Source organism: Amblyomma maculatum, chromosome 6 (assembly GCF_055883805.1).
Source record: "Amblyomma maculatum isolate TAMU_Amacu chromosome 6, ASM5588380v1, whole genome shotgun sequence".
Classification (NCBI taxonomy): Eukaryota; Metazoa; Arthropoda; class Arachnida; order Ixodida; family Ixodidae; genus Amblyomma; species Amblyomma maculatum.
The window spans coordinates 154,526,248-154,538,672 of NC_139349.1; the positions used below are offsets into that span (position 1 = coordinate 154,526,248).

Below are 12,425 nucleotides of genomic sequence, written 5' to 3' on the forward strand. Positions count from 1 at the left end.
TAAATTTAAATCAAAGTGGTCCATTTTTTATATTTTTCAATTTTGACCGATTTCAAAATAATATGGAGAAAAAACGGAGGAGTCGAAAGCTTCAAATTTTCCAAAAATAAAAAAAGCACCTAGATGAAATAGACAAAAAGTTTCAGTGGCAACATTTTATTTCGTCGGAATGTAGGGCTGAATATCGGCAATATTGAAGACAAGCGTTCAGTTTTATATTCATATTTATAATTTTAAACAATTAATGCACTTTTTTAGTTCTTAATATTTTTTTTTTTTGAGGTACTGGGGGTCTTGAGAGAGATGTTAAAAATAAATTGAAGATAGTGTGTTTGTTTTTAACTAAAATCATTTTCCTCTTTTTTTGCTGTTTTCAAATTTCGGGCGATTTTGATGCGTTGAGGACAACACACCCAGCGATCTAGAGTCATAAAATATGTGTGAAGTCAAAAACTTAACCAGCATAATAAAGGGGAAAAGGTTTAGTGCGAACAACTAAAGGCTCCATGTCAGTACGTAAGGTTGAAAATTAACATTTTTGCAGCGCGCTTCTCCTGAAGCATAGTTGCGATTTTTTACTGAATGAAATAAGACTTCAAAACAAGGTTCTAATAACTTTGATGAAAGTAAAAGTAGCATTGAGTGAGTAAAAATAATAAATTATGAAATTTTAGTACGGAAGCAGCAGGCCTCCAAACTTTGTGTCGAGACATTTGCGCACCAAATGTAAAAATTTAATTGAGAACAAATTTGGTCATGGGACCTCGATCGATATATATATATATATATATATATATATATATATATATATATATATATATATATATATATATATACACATATATATCTCGATCGAGGTCCCATGACCAAATTTGTTCTCAATTAAATTTTATATATATATATATATATATATATATATATATATATATATAGAGAGAGAGAGAGAGAGAGAGTCCCTTTGGGGCGTTAAACCCCACAAACCAACCTTATATATATGGAATGCGAAAATTCGTGAGCTTTCTTACCCTCTGTATATAACTTCATACTTATGACATAAACGCATGGGTCACTTTCAAATCTACACTCTAAGAAAAAAAAAAGTGTAAAAGGAGGGTAACTACGGGATTTAGGCTATCTGAATCTGTATGGCTTAAATATACCCTCCGCTATCGCAAGCACAGAAAACGTTAGTCTCTTTCGCATGACGTTACACTATTTCGTCCCAGTAGCGCAAGCAAAAAAAAAAAAAAAAAAGTTTGTCGCTTATTTTTTTACCATGGTAACCGGTTCCAAGCTGAGTGCGGCTCCTTTCATGAACTAGCACAAAAGGACCCTTTTTTCCCTTAGGAGGGGGGAGCGGGTCGAAAGTTGGGAGCACCTTATCTTCATACAAAAAGCGGTGCCTCCCCATCCCCCCCACACACACTGACTTTTACGCGAGCTTGATCAAATCTTGATGGAAACATCATTGTGTGAACCGCACTTTCAGCGTGGAAACGTGAAGGAGCTCGCGTCGCTGAAAATCCGACCTCATCGACGTTGGACTTGAGCGAAAAATCCTTAACTTCAGACGGAGCCCTGACGTTAAAACTGCATCATGTAGCGCGGGAGTTAGAAACAATTTACGGCTTTCGCGTCAAACGTGATGGCACGCATACAATTCAGGTGATTAAAACAAGAAATGTGATACGACTTAAAGGCTGTTTTCTTAAAGGATATTCCTAGGTTACAGGTGGGATTTGAGCACACGGCCTTTTAGTTTTCGAGCCAGCATCCGACCAGACCACTGATGCAAATAGGGACGCTTGCAGGGCATTGGGATCGTACGGAAGGTTTGCATGCGTAGTCTTTCACTTGAAGTGATTCCTTATGAGCGCATTGTAACGAATGGGTGGTAATTAGAGCATCACAGGCCATTTTCGCTTCATATCCTTGAGGCGGGGCTTAATTGCCCTATTGCATATTTTTTTTCCTTTTGCAAACATTACGAATAATGCTGCAAATGCCGAATCGAATGCAACTATATATCAGTTGTAGAACGTAATCAAATATGAATCAAATATTTGTAATGTTATATTCGTGTAAAACGAGTAATGATGAGGTACGTCGAAACGCTAGTAGCAACTTTGCCACACGATGCAATAGTTTATTCAGTTGTAAGCTCTAGCTGTGAAAACAGAAAACGCTAGTCTTCACGAAGGGTTTGAAACACAAAGTCAATATATTAACTTCATGAGCGTCAGATTAAGGGCACAGGATAACAACGTTTCACTATTACGAAATACGAAATAAAATAAACAGCACCTTTCAGGGCATGAAACAGACATGAGCTGCGTGTGGGTCAAATATATACTCCAAACTCGGCTAGGGCTTGGTTGTCTGCACACATGGCCAAATTACTTTTGAAAAAAATAACTTGGAAATTACTAAATCCAAAAAGTAACGGCGTTTTACAACCACTTCTTGAGAGTAATACAACTACTCACAATAATTTTCTGGCTTATCATTATATAGAAAACTCAGTAAATCCAGTAAATAAAGCAGCAACCTATTTCCAGACGCGATGCACACGTTCTTTCGTCTTCGCGCCAAATTCCGTCCCCGACAACTATTCCGTCTCTCTTTCCTAAAGGTTAGACAACGGCGACAGATGAAACGAAAATGGAGGCACGGGCGAACACTCGTCACTTCTATTCGGCTCCAGGCAGAAACGCCTTTCTTTCTCTATTCTATGAAGCCTCCGTCCCGCCTTGAGACTTTCCAATATAGAACAAAGAAGAATGGATGGCTACAGAGCACCCCATGTGGTCTATGCGTACTCCACTCATTACTCCCCCCCCCCCCCTTTTTTTTTTTCTTAAATTAAGTTTTCTCTCTCTCTCTCTTTCTATGCAGGTTACTTATGAGGAAGCTCCTGCTGCAAAATAAATTATACAAAAACTGCCTTTAACATCTCTATCATTTCCTTCATAGGCGATCATAACGTAATTACGTAGCACGCCATAGTACGATAATACGCTCATCGCCTGTGTGCCCCATGAATCTCAATGGTCATCTGTTAATTTATTTTTTTCTTTCTTCGATTTTGCACCCCCACAAGCTTATGCAAATCACAAATGCGTATACATTTGATTTTATACTTTTTGCCGGTGTTTCACAACATACAGAGGGGACCGCTTTTCTTGGGGACGTCTTCCGGAAACAGCATATGAGCAGGTTTCGGGCTCCTTTTAAGGTGAAGATACGATACTGAACTTGTTTGTTCATTGCGCAAAGAGGAATAAGAAGTCACTATCAAAACGTTAAAAACATCCAGCTTGAGGGTGGAGAGGTGGAGACGGTCGTCGACACGCGCTTTGAAGAAAAATTAAAATCTTCAACGTCTGCAGTGTAGAAATTTGTGCACCGTGTGGACGTCAGAACATCATGTCGGCGCGTGTGTTTGCCTTCCTGCCGTCGCTTTATGCGGGCTGATTTGTTTTTTTTTTCTTTTTTTTTGTCATGAAGTAACTATAGCCAAAATTGCAACTCACCAGTTCACCTTGAAGCGTACTTGTTTTGGTAGCATTTAGCAATCCTTAGAATGAAGTAGCGATTCTCGATTTGTCATGGTGTTTTGCTGTAAAGCATCCAGTGACCGCGAAAGAGGAGCCGCTTCCGGAAAATATTATTTTTATCACATCGTGTCCTTAAAGGCGCGGGGCTTAAGTGTACCCCATTTTTTTTTTTTATCCTTCCCTTAATCTTCATATAATGCTGTCTGTTTCTATCGCTTCTCAAAGAGGCCGAACTACTACGATTTCGAAAGTCATCAATCAGTCTGTGCGTCAAAACCTAGCCGTCCCAGTGCTTGACTCGCGCACGGTTTGTGGAATCTATACGTGCTTTTCAGACAGACGACACGTTTTCGACACTTATAAGCTGCAGTGTCTCGGATATTCTTCTTTATTGCCGCGTCCAGTAAGCACCGCGTATCTTGTATCTGGCAACGCAGCATCACGGCGTATAGAGCATGAATGCCTCGTTCTCGGAGGTCATGTTACGAATCTAACGACTGTTTTTGTTTGTCACCTTCAATTCCTTGCCTGCTTGCAGATCCCTGCACATAAAAAAAAAAGCAGGGGTGGAGAAGAAGCACAATGAACGAGAAAGTAACGGGAGAACAATACACCACTGTACAGCACATAACAGTCATAGCGTTAATGAAATTCCACTCGCTAATCGCGCACAGAAAGAAGGCTTCTCCCTATGCCTCCCATTTATCCGGTCTTGTGCTGGCGGCATCCACTTGGGCCCCGGAAACTCCTTAATCTCATCCGTTCATCGAATTTTCTGGCTTCCTGCCATGCTTGACTTGGCTTCCTGCCATGCTTGACTTGCATTAGAATCAATTTTGTTACGCTTAACGACCATCGGTTACATGTCTCTTCGCATTATATTTCTGGCCCATGCTCATTTCTTATTCTTGATTTCAGCTTGAACGGAGTACAGCTGATTCGATCCCGACCGCCGGCGGCTGCGTTTCGATGGAGGCGAAACGGAGTGGCATCCGTGTGCTATACGATGTCAGCGCTCGTTAAAGAATCCCAAGTGGTCGAAATTACTCCGGAGCCCTCCACTACGGAATCTGTCATAGCCTGAGTCGCTTTGGGACGTTGAACCATACAAGCCATCATCAACACTCGTTTGTTCGTTGACTCATCTGTACGCTTGCTCTCTCTTAACGGTATAAATTTCGAACGGGGCCAAATTTCGGATGTCCAGAGGGCCTAAACTTGGAGGAGATCACTGAACTGCCTATACTTAAATTAGGATGGACACAAATTTTGGACAAATTAGGCATTTCGGGAGTCCAGAGGGCCAGGTCGGGGGGGGGGGGGGGGGGTTGGACAGACACTTTCTTGGACAAATGCTGTCGTGCAAGTGCTTAGAGAGCTGGGAACCCGTATAGATAATTTGTTTATGTCCAGGTGTTCCTTTTTATGTTCACTGATGGGTGTAAATTTGGTTCGATGTCACCTCAAGGTCGTCGAAAATGGGAGCTAAAAGCTTCTCATGCTTAAAATGAGCAGTGCTCTGTGGGACTTTCGGCATACCTTGGTGACTGGTGATCCCACCTGGTTCTACAGTACTGCGGCATATATGAGGGCGGCGCGTCCGGTTTTGCTGCGGCGCGCAACACGATCCTCGGATGACGGGTATCCAAGCCTGTCAATAGCGTACCTTCGCCTGCGGGTCAGTGCGCGTTAGCCAAGTGCGCCATGCCAGCAGCGCGATAGCATACAGCGATAACATCGCACGGCCGGGACAGAACGTGGAACAGGTGGGCACCTCCTCCGCCATCTGGCTGCCACTGCTTGCGCGTTCTTCCTCCGCCCGATGGCCCGCGACGCTTTCCCTTCAGAGGTATACTCGGAGTAGTTGTTTTGGACTCATAGTTGGAGTCATAGTTTTGGTTTCATAGTTAGTGCCAATCACCCATTTGCGTCTTGCGCTTTTTCAGCACCTAATACTGCATCTACTCTCGCGAGGAAACGGCACAGTTGGAGTTGCTATAGCATTCCAGATAGCGTAGTATTGTCCACGCAAGGTGCTCGTGAATGCCTTCTTAGAGAGAAACGAACTGCCGGGGTTGCCCTGGTCAGCGTGTGCCTTCCACTCTCTTCATCCCTGAATGCGGGCTGCACGCGAGGCGAGAAGGTGGGCGGAAAGGAGGCGCACTCATGGTACGTCTCTCTTTCTCGTTGCCAGTCCTTTGTGCTGTTTCGAATAAGGCACCCGCTACGGTCGCTTAATGGAAGAGCCACCGCGTTAGAACCCGTTGTTGGAACCGCGTTCATCGGTCGTGACTCGTTCGTGTCATATAGTTGCCATTTCATCTAATCTGTGATGCCCTTTTCGCCTGTGGCGCTTCGCTTCCTTTTAAGGCATCACTAGCGTATATATATATATGTCCATAAAGCGCCAGACTTATCCTCTTTCGTATAAAAATTATTACGTAATCGTTCTTCGTGCAGCGTTCCGAATGGTGTCATACCATTTCGCTGCCTAATTGGCGTGCATCTGCTATAGTCTAATTCTGTGAGAGGGATTCGAACCGACTCATGTGCCTCACTATGTATGCGACGTGATCTATATTGCAGCGGTATAGCCTTCGCATCGGGCGTCACTGCGAGACCGAGCTGTGCATTTCATGTATATAATTGTGTTAACCAACTTCTTCGGCACCTGACGCCTTTCGCCGAACAACTCATCTTCATACATTGCATGGACGCAAGAGCCTTATCATCGCTCTCTTGAACTTTATTTGAACAGCCAACCTTTTTTCTTTCATTTAATACCCCCTTTAATGTTTTGACATATTCCATTATGCCCTGAGGCAATAAACAACGTTATTAAAAAAAAAAAAAAAGAAACTTCCATTGGTGCTCGGTGGATACAGTAACTACCGCTGTCGCATTGCACTCTTATAAGGTGCATGCCCGGCGTCGCAAAAGCGCTCCATGTATCCCAGCATTAACGTGGCTTTCGAATGTGCTTTCACGCGAAATATCTATGCTTTGGTTGGCGGAGCCAAACCGCCTCTCATTTTCTTTTAGTTTCTCCTTTCATTCTCATCTTCTTCCTTGTGCCCACGGCGTAGTCAGGTGTCGGCTGAGAATTGAAGCAGTTTTTTTTTTTTTTAGTCGATATTTATTGCCTCAGGACATCAGTAGGATATGAGATGAAGGATGAATGAATGATTAAATGAATGGAAAAAGGTTGGCTGACTTTATGAAGTCCAGAAGTGAGCGATGATGAGGTCCCTGCGTCTAAGTGACGTATGAAGCAGGATTGGTTGCTGAAAGGCCAGCTATGCTCAGGTGCCGAATCCGTGTTGGTTTGAGTGCTGGGCAGTCCCACAGCAAGTGGTGGATGGCGGCCTCGACATCTTCGTTTTTATAGTTTGCAGTTAGTGCGCCCTTCACTTCCTTGAAAACCAACTTTCGAATACGACCGTGTACAGTTTAGCAACAAAACTTCGTGCAATTGTGATGCAAGAATTAAAATGAGACTACGGAATTCTTGGTAAAAGAGCGAAACCCCATCCCACAGGAAGCTTTACAATGAAATTAAACTTTAATTGATTACAGAAAATAGAATGCATGTATGCTATACATATATTTACAGACGAGGGCCTCAAAGTCACATACTCCACTGGCACCCTCAGTAAATTATTCCACGAGTGTCAGATAAAACGCCGAACATTTGCAAAAGAGAACAATACAGTCATCAGGCAACAGAACGCATATGCATGAGTTTCACACAAGGATAAAGCCCATGCACAAGGTAGGAAAAAACAATAAAAATAATACAAAATCACATTGATGGAAACAATAAATATATCCTTGTGCTTACATGGTCTGTAGTCACCGATGCGCCCTGCCACAAATGTGATTCTTCTGAGAACACGCTTTGCGAAATTTAATATATACAGTGCTTTTGCACTTGGATCCGAATTTGTTTGTCATGCCGTGTTGTGAGCTGCTACTATGTGCATGGCTAATAATGTCGGATTCGAATAATTTTTTGCTTTTTCAAAGAATTTGAGGTGCAAAAGTTGTTAATAAAAGAAGTTTTATGGCATTTAGGTGGAAGTTAGGAACTAACATAGTCCTTTAATTTTTGATAGAAATTTCACGCTACTTTAAGCGAAAACCTACTCGGAAAAGCGATTTTTTGATCTGTACTTGGGCAAATTTTCAGCTTGTGCTTGCAACGTGACAGCGTTTTACATTGTTGTCCTTGCTTGCGGGGGGCATTGTGTTCCTCACAATAGAGCCTTCCTGATAGGGAAATTGAATTTAATCCGCACACTGCAGCCATTCTAAGACGCTCACCACCGCCAAAAAATACGGGAATATATGAATATGGATTTGCGTGTCCACCAGAACGTAGACCGCGCAGCTGACGGCGTGTATTCGTGACACGAGCCGCCGAGGCGGGCTGAGAGTCACTTTGCCGCCATTGCCCTCACCGGCCCGTGACCTCGCCGTCAGAGCAAAGACAATGGCGGCGTCGGCGGCCGATTGGCGTGGGCGCTGGTCGGCAAACCCTTCGTGGAAACTGTTGACACGCACCCTATCAGCGGGCGTTTTTCTGTCGAAACCCGGCGCTGCCGCCGGAAGCGGAGAGCCTCGTAAAGATATGGTGCCGCACCACGACGCCGTGGATGCGTTCGCTGTCCGCAGGCGCCCGAGTTTCTCGCAGAGCACCGCATCCCTCTTCTTCTCCATGCCACCACCACGGATCTATGGCTGTCGCTGTTCGAAGTTCCCAGCATGCCTAGGTGTCACCTTTGTAGTACGCAATTGCGAAGCCGTTATAAGTGGTAAATGAAATGCAATCCTGGCGATATCGCGGAACAGCGCTCCGAAAGAACAGAATAAAAAAAAAAGAAAAAAAAAATCTCAACTATTCAAAGCGCCCAGATCACACACACACACACACACACACACACATATATATATATATATATATATATATATATATATATATATATATATATATATATATATATATATATATATATATATATATATATATATATATATATATATATATATATATATATATATATATATATATATATTGTTACGGTGCAATAAGCAAGGGGGTGCTTTTTTACAGTGCTGTAGCAGCCGGACTATATATAGGTGAAGCCTGCTAGCCCCAGAAACCACCGCTTCTTCCTCTTCCTTCTTCCCTCCTCCGTGCTCTGCTTGAGACCAAGTCCGCAACAATATATATATATATATATATATATATATATATATATATATATATATATATATATATATATATATATACATATATATATATATATACATATATATATATGTGTGTGTGTGTGTGTGTGTGTGTGTGTGTGTGTGTGTGTGTGTGTGTGTGTGTGTGTGTGTGTGTGTGTGTGTGTGTGTGTGTGTGTGTGTGTGTGTGTGTGTGTGTGTGTGTGTGTGTGTGTGTGTGTGTGTGTGTCGCGTATCGGCTTCTCATCGCGGCATTTTCGACGGTGGCCGATCCGGTGCATTTCATGATTGACAGCAACTCCGGCGGACCAGGATGCCGTTACCGAGGAATGCCGGCGGAGCATCGCCGCGGGCGTAAAAGCGCGCTTCTGTTGCGCACTGCTACTTTTACGATCCTGTTCGCTCGGGATGCCTTATAAAATTTCGGCGGGGTCACGCCACGCGTGTTGGGCACTATGCCTGTAAAGCGCGCAGTAAAGGACCTTTACGAGCGCCTAAATAAGGAGAGCGTCTATTAGGCTATTCATATATGCGGAACGGCCGACCCGCGCAGTGGTGCTTCTCACGCCCTGGAATCCGGGGACCCCGAGTGTCGCTTGGAATGATGCCCCGCATTCTGCCCCGCAGCACTCCGTGCAGTAAGTTCGACCCATCGGCAATCATGCACTGGCCAGCATGCTCAGTTTAAACCACGCATCGCAAATTTAGTTTCTTCGTGGTTCCTTCTCTCCACGCCAGCGAATTTTAAAGGGTCGCCGCATGTCTGACGTCACCTTTGTGGTGCCTCGTCTCTGTTTTCGCAAAGGAGTCATTATTAGTGTGGACTCAAAATCCTACGTACCTTGCGCAGCCATGTTCAACGATTCGATCAGCTTCATACGAATACTGAGAAAATGTGAAAAAATAAACGAGGCACCTTATCTAAGCAAATTTCCTGTAAAAAGTTGGTGCTCGTTGTTCTGGAAACGCTTTTTTTATTTATTTAATAATGCTGCCAATTCCTTCAGGCATTTTTACAGGAGTGAGTTTGCTTTTGGCTGCAGACATGCAGTCGACAAGGCATAACATTGTGTCAAAAATATAAGGAGAACACTGGATTGTGGATTGTGGACTGAACAAAAATATACTGCGGCGTGTGCTTCAAACGGTACTTCGGAGGCTATAGACCAACGCCGATCTGTGACGTAAGCGCGATGCGGTGGCGCTTCTGTCGCCAGGGTGGGCCGGTTGGGGGGGGGGGGGGGTGAAAACTAGGCTTAGCGCCTGTTATGGCAGGCGTCGTTTGCGGTCGCACATGGTCCGCGTGTCTATTCCACAGCGTTCCGTCTTCAAGCTCTACCTGAATAGACGAAGAACTTGTGGGACAATTGACGGTACCGGAAAACCAAGATGGGCCTGGTCGGAAGTTCCGAACAAAGACGCGCTCTCCTGCTGGAGGCAAAGTGCTTCTCCGTGCGTTTCTGTCGGAGCGCACCTTTTGCCCTAACTGCTTGAATTCCATGCGTGCTCTCATGTCGGGATGCACTCGTTGAATGGGAGTTTGCAGCTGCCTGCCCATAAGAAGCTCTGCAGGAGGGGATCCTGTAAACGCGTGTGGCGTGGTTCTGTATGAAAGTAGGATCCTGTCAATGTTTGTCTGGAAGTCTCCAGGAGCCGCTTTTTTCAATTTCCCCTTAATTGTTTGTACAACACGTTCCGCTGCACCGTTGGACGCTGGATGGTATGGTGGGATCAGGATACGTCGAATGCCGTTCTTGCTTAAGAAGTCAGCGTATTTCTCGCTGGTGAATGCGGTGCCGTTGTCAGAGACAATGATGTCTGGAAGTCCATGAGTTGCAAATATGTTTCTCAGGCATCGGATCGTGGCGTCCGCTGAAGGCGTACGAACAGGAACCACCTCTACCCATTTAGAGTAGGCGTCGACTAAGACGAAGAAGTAGTGGCCTTGAAATGGACCACCGAAGTCCACATGCAGTCTCGACCATGGTTTCTTCGGAAATGGCCAAGGATTCGACTGTGCTTTCCGTCCCATTCTCTGATGTTCTTGACAGGTTTTGCAGAGTTGCACCTTCTTTGTGATGCTGCTGTCGAGTCCATCCCACCAGACATGGCTTCTTGCAACTGCTTTCATTTTCTCCACGCCTGGGTGGGTTTCATGAAGTAGGTCGAGAACTTCTGCTTGTAGTTGCTTGGGAACGACGACGCGTGTTCCTCGTAGAATGCAGTTTTCGTGCACGCTAAACTCTGTGCGGTTCTTCTGAAATATCGCCCACTCACTTCCTTTTGGCAGCTCATCCCCAGTAAGTAGCGCACGACGTAAATTTGATAACACAGGATCACGATCTGTGGCTTTGGCAATGGCGGATGGCGAAAGAAGTCGTGGATACGCATTTTCAAGCATGAAAATCTCAGCAGGCTTGGGCACTGCGCCGGGCTCCGTAGGAAGCGGTAAACGGCTCAGCGCGTCGGTGTTGCTGATGCAGGTGCCAGGGCGGTACACAAGCTTGTACTTGTACGCTGACAGAGTAATTGCCCAGCGTATCATTCTGGGTGATGATCTATCAGGAATAGGCTTGTCTTGCCCAAGGAGTCCCAGAAGAGGTTTGTGATCAGTTATCACTTCGAAATCTTGACCCCATAGGTACTGATGGAATTTTGTGACACCGAAAATCATGGCAAGGGCTTCTTTGTCCAGTTGACTATAATTCTTCTCTGCTGGAAGAAGGCTTCTCGATGCAAATGCAATGGGATGTTCCCCAGTTTCATCTCGATGTGCGAGGACTGCTCCAATTCCGTACGGTGAGGCGTCGCAACTGAGAACAATTTGTCTTGAGGAATCAAAGTGTTGTAGTACCTGCGCAGAGGTCAGTAGTTCTTTACTTTTTCTGAATGCTTGTTCCTCTACGCTTGTCCACTTCCATGCAGTTTCTTTTTTAAGCAGGAGGTTCAAAGGGTGAAGCACTGTCGAGAGGTTAGGCAGAAAACGCCTGTAAAAATTAATTAGTCCGAGGTAGCTTTGAAGTTGCTTGATGTCCTTCGGACTCGGAGCATTAACGACAGCTTCTACTTTCTTTGGTGTCGGCCTTAGACCATTTGCATTTATGACATGGCCAAGATACTCAACTTCTTGAGCTAAGAATGAACACTTTGCAAGCTTGAGTTTGAGACCTGCTTCTTGTAGGCGCTGTAGCACACTGGCAACGTTCTTTAAGTGATCTGCCTTGTCTAGACCCGTTACTAAGATATCGTCAAAGTACACAGTGACGTGCCGCATGCCATGTAACAAATTTTCCATTTCTCTCTGGAAAATGGCTGGCGCTGAAGCTACTCCGAAAGGCAGTCTAGTGTATTGAAAAAGGCCTTGAGGTGTGTTGATTGTCACAAGCCTCTGTGAGTCGATATCAAGCTCTACCTGCTGGTAAGCATCTTTCAAATCTAGCCTTGTGAACTGTTGGCCTCCTGAAAGCTTCGCCCACAGGTCCTCGACTCTCGGCACAGGGTACTTTTCCAGCACTGTTGCAGAATTGATTGTTACTTTGAAATCGCCACATATGCGCACGCGGCCGTCTTGCTTGAGCACAGGAACAATAGGGGCTGCCCAATCTGACGTCCTGACGGGAGTAATGACTCCCTCTC

At 44.7% G+C, this 12,425-nt stretch overlaps 1 protein-coding gene across 1 annotated transcript in view; it reads right to left on the bottom strand.

Annotated features, from left to right (window-relative positions):
* LOC146187101 (uncharacterized) overlaps positions 1-12,425 on the bottom strand; it is a 54,551-nt gene that overhangs the window by 40,763 nt on the left and 1,363 nt on the right. The window lies entirely within an intron of this gene.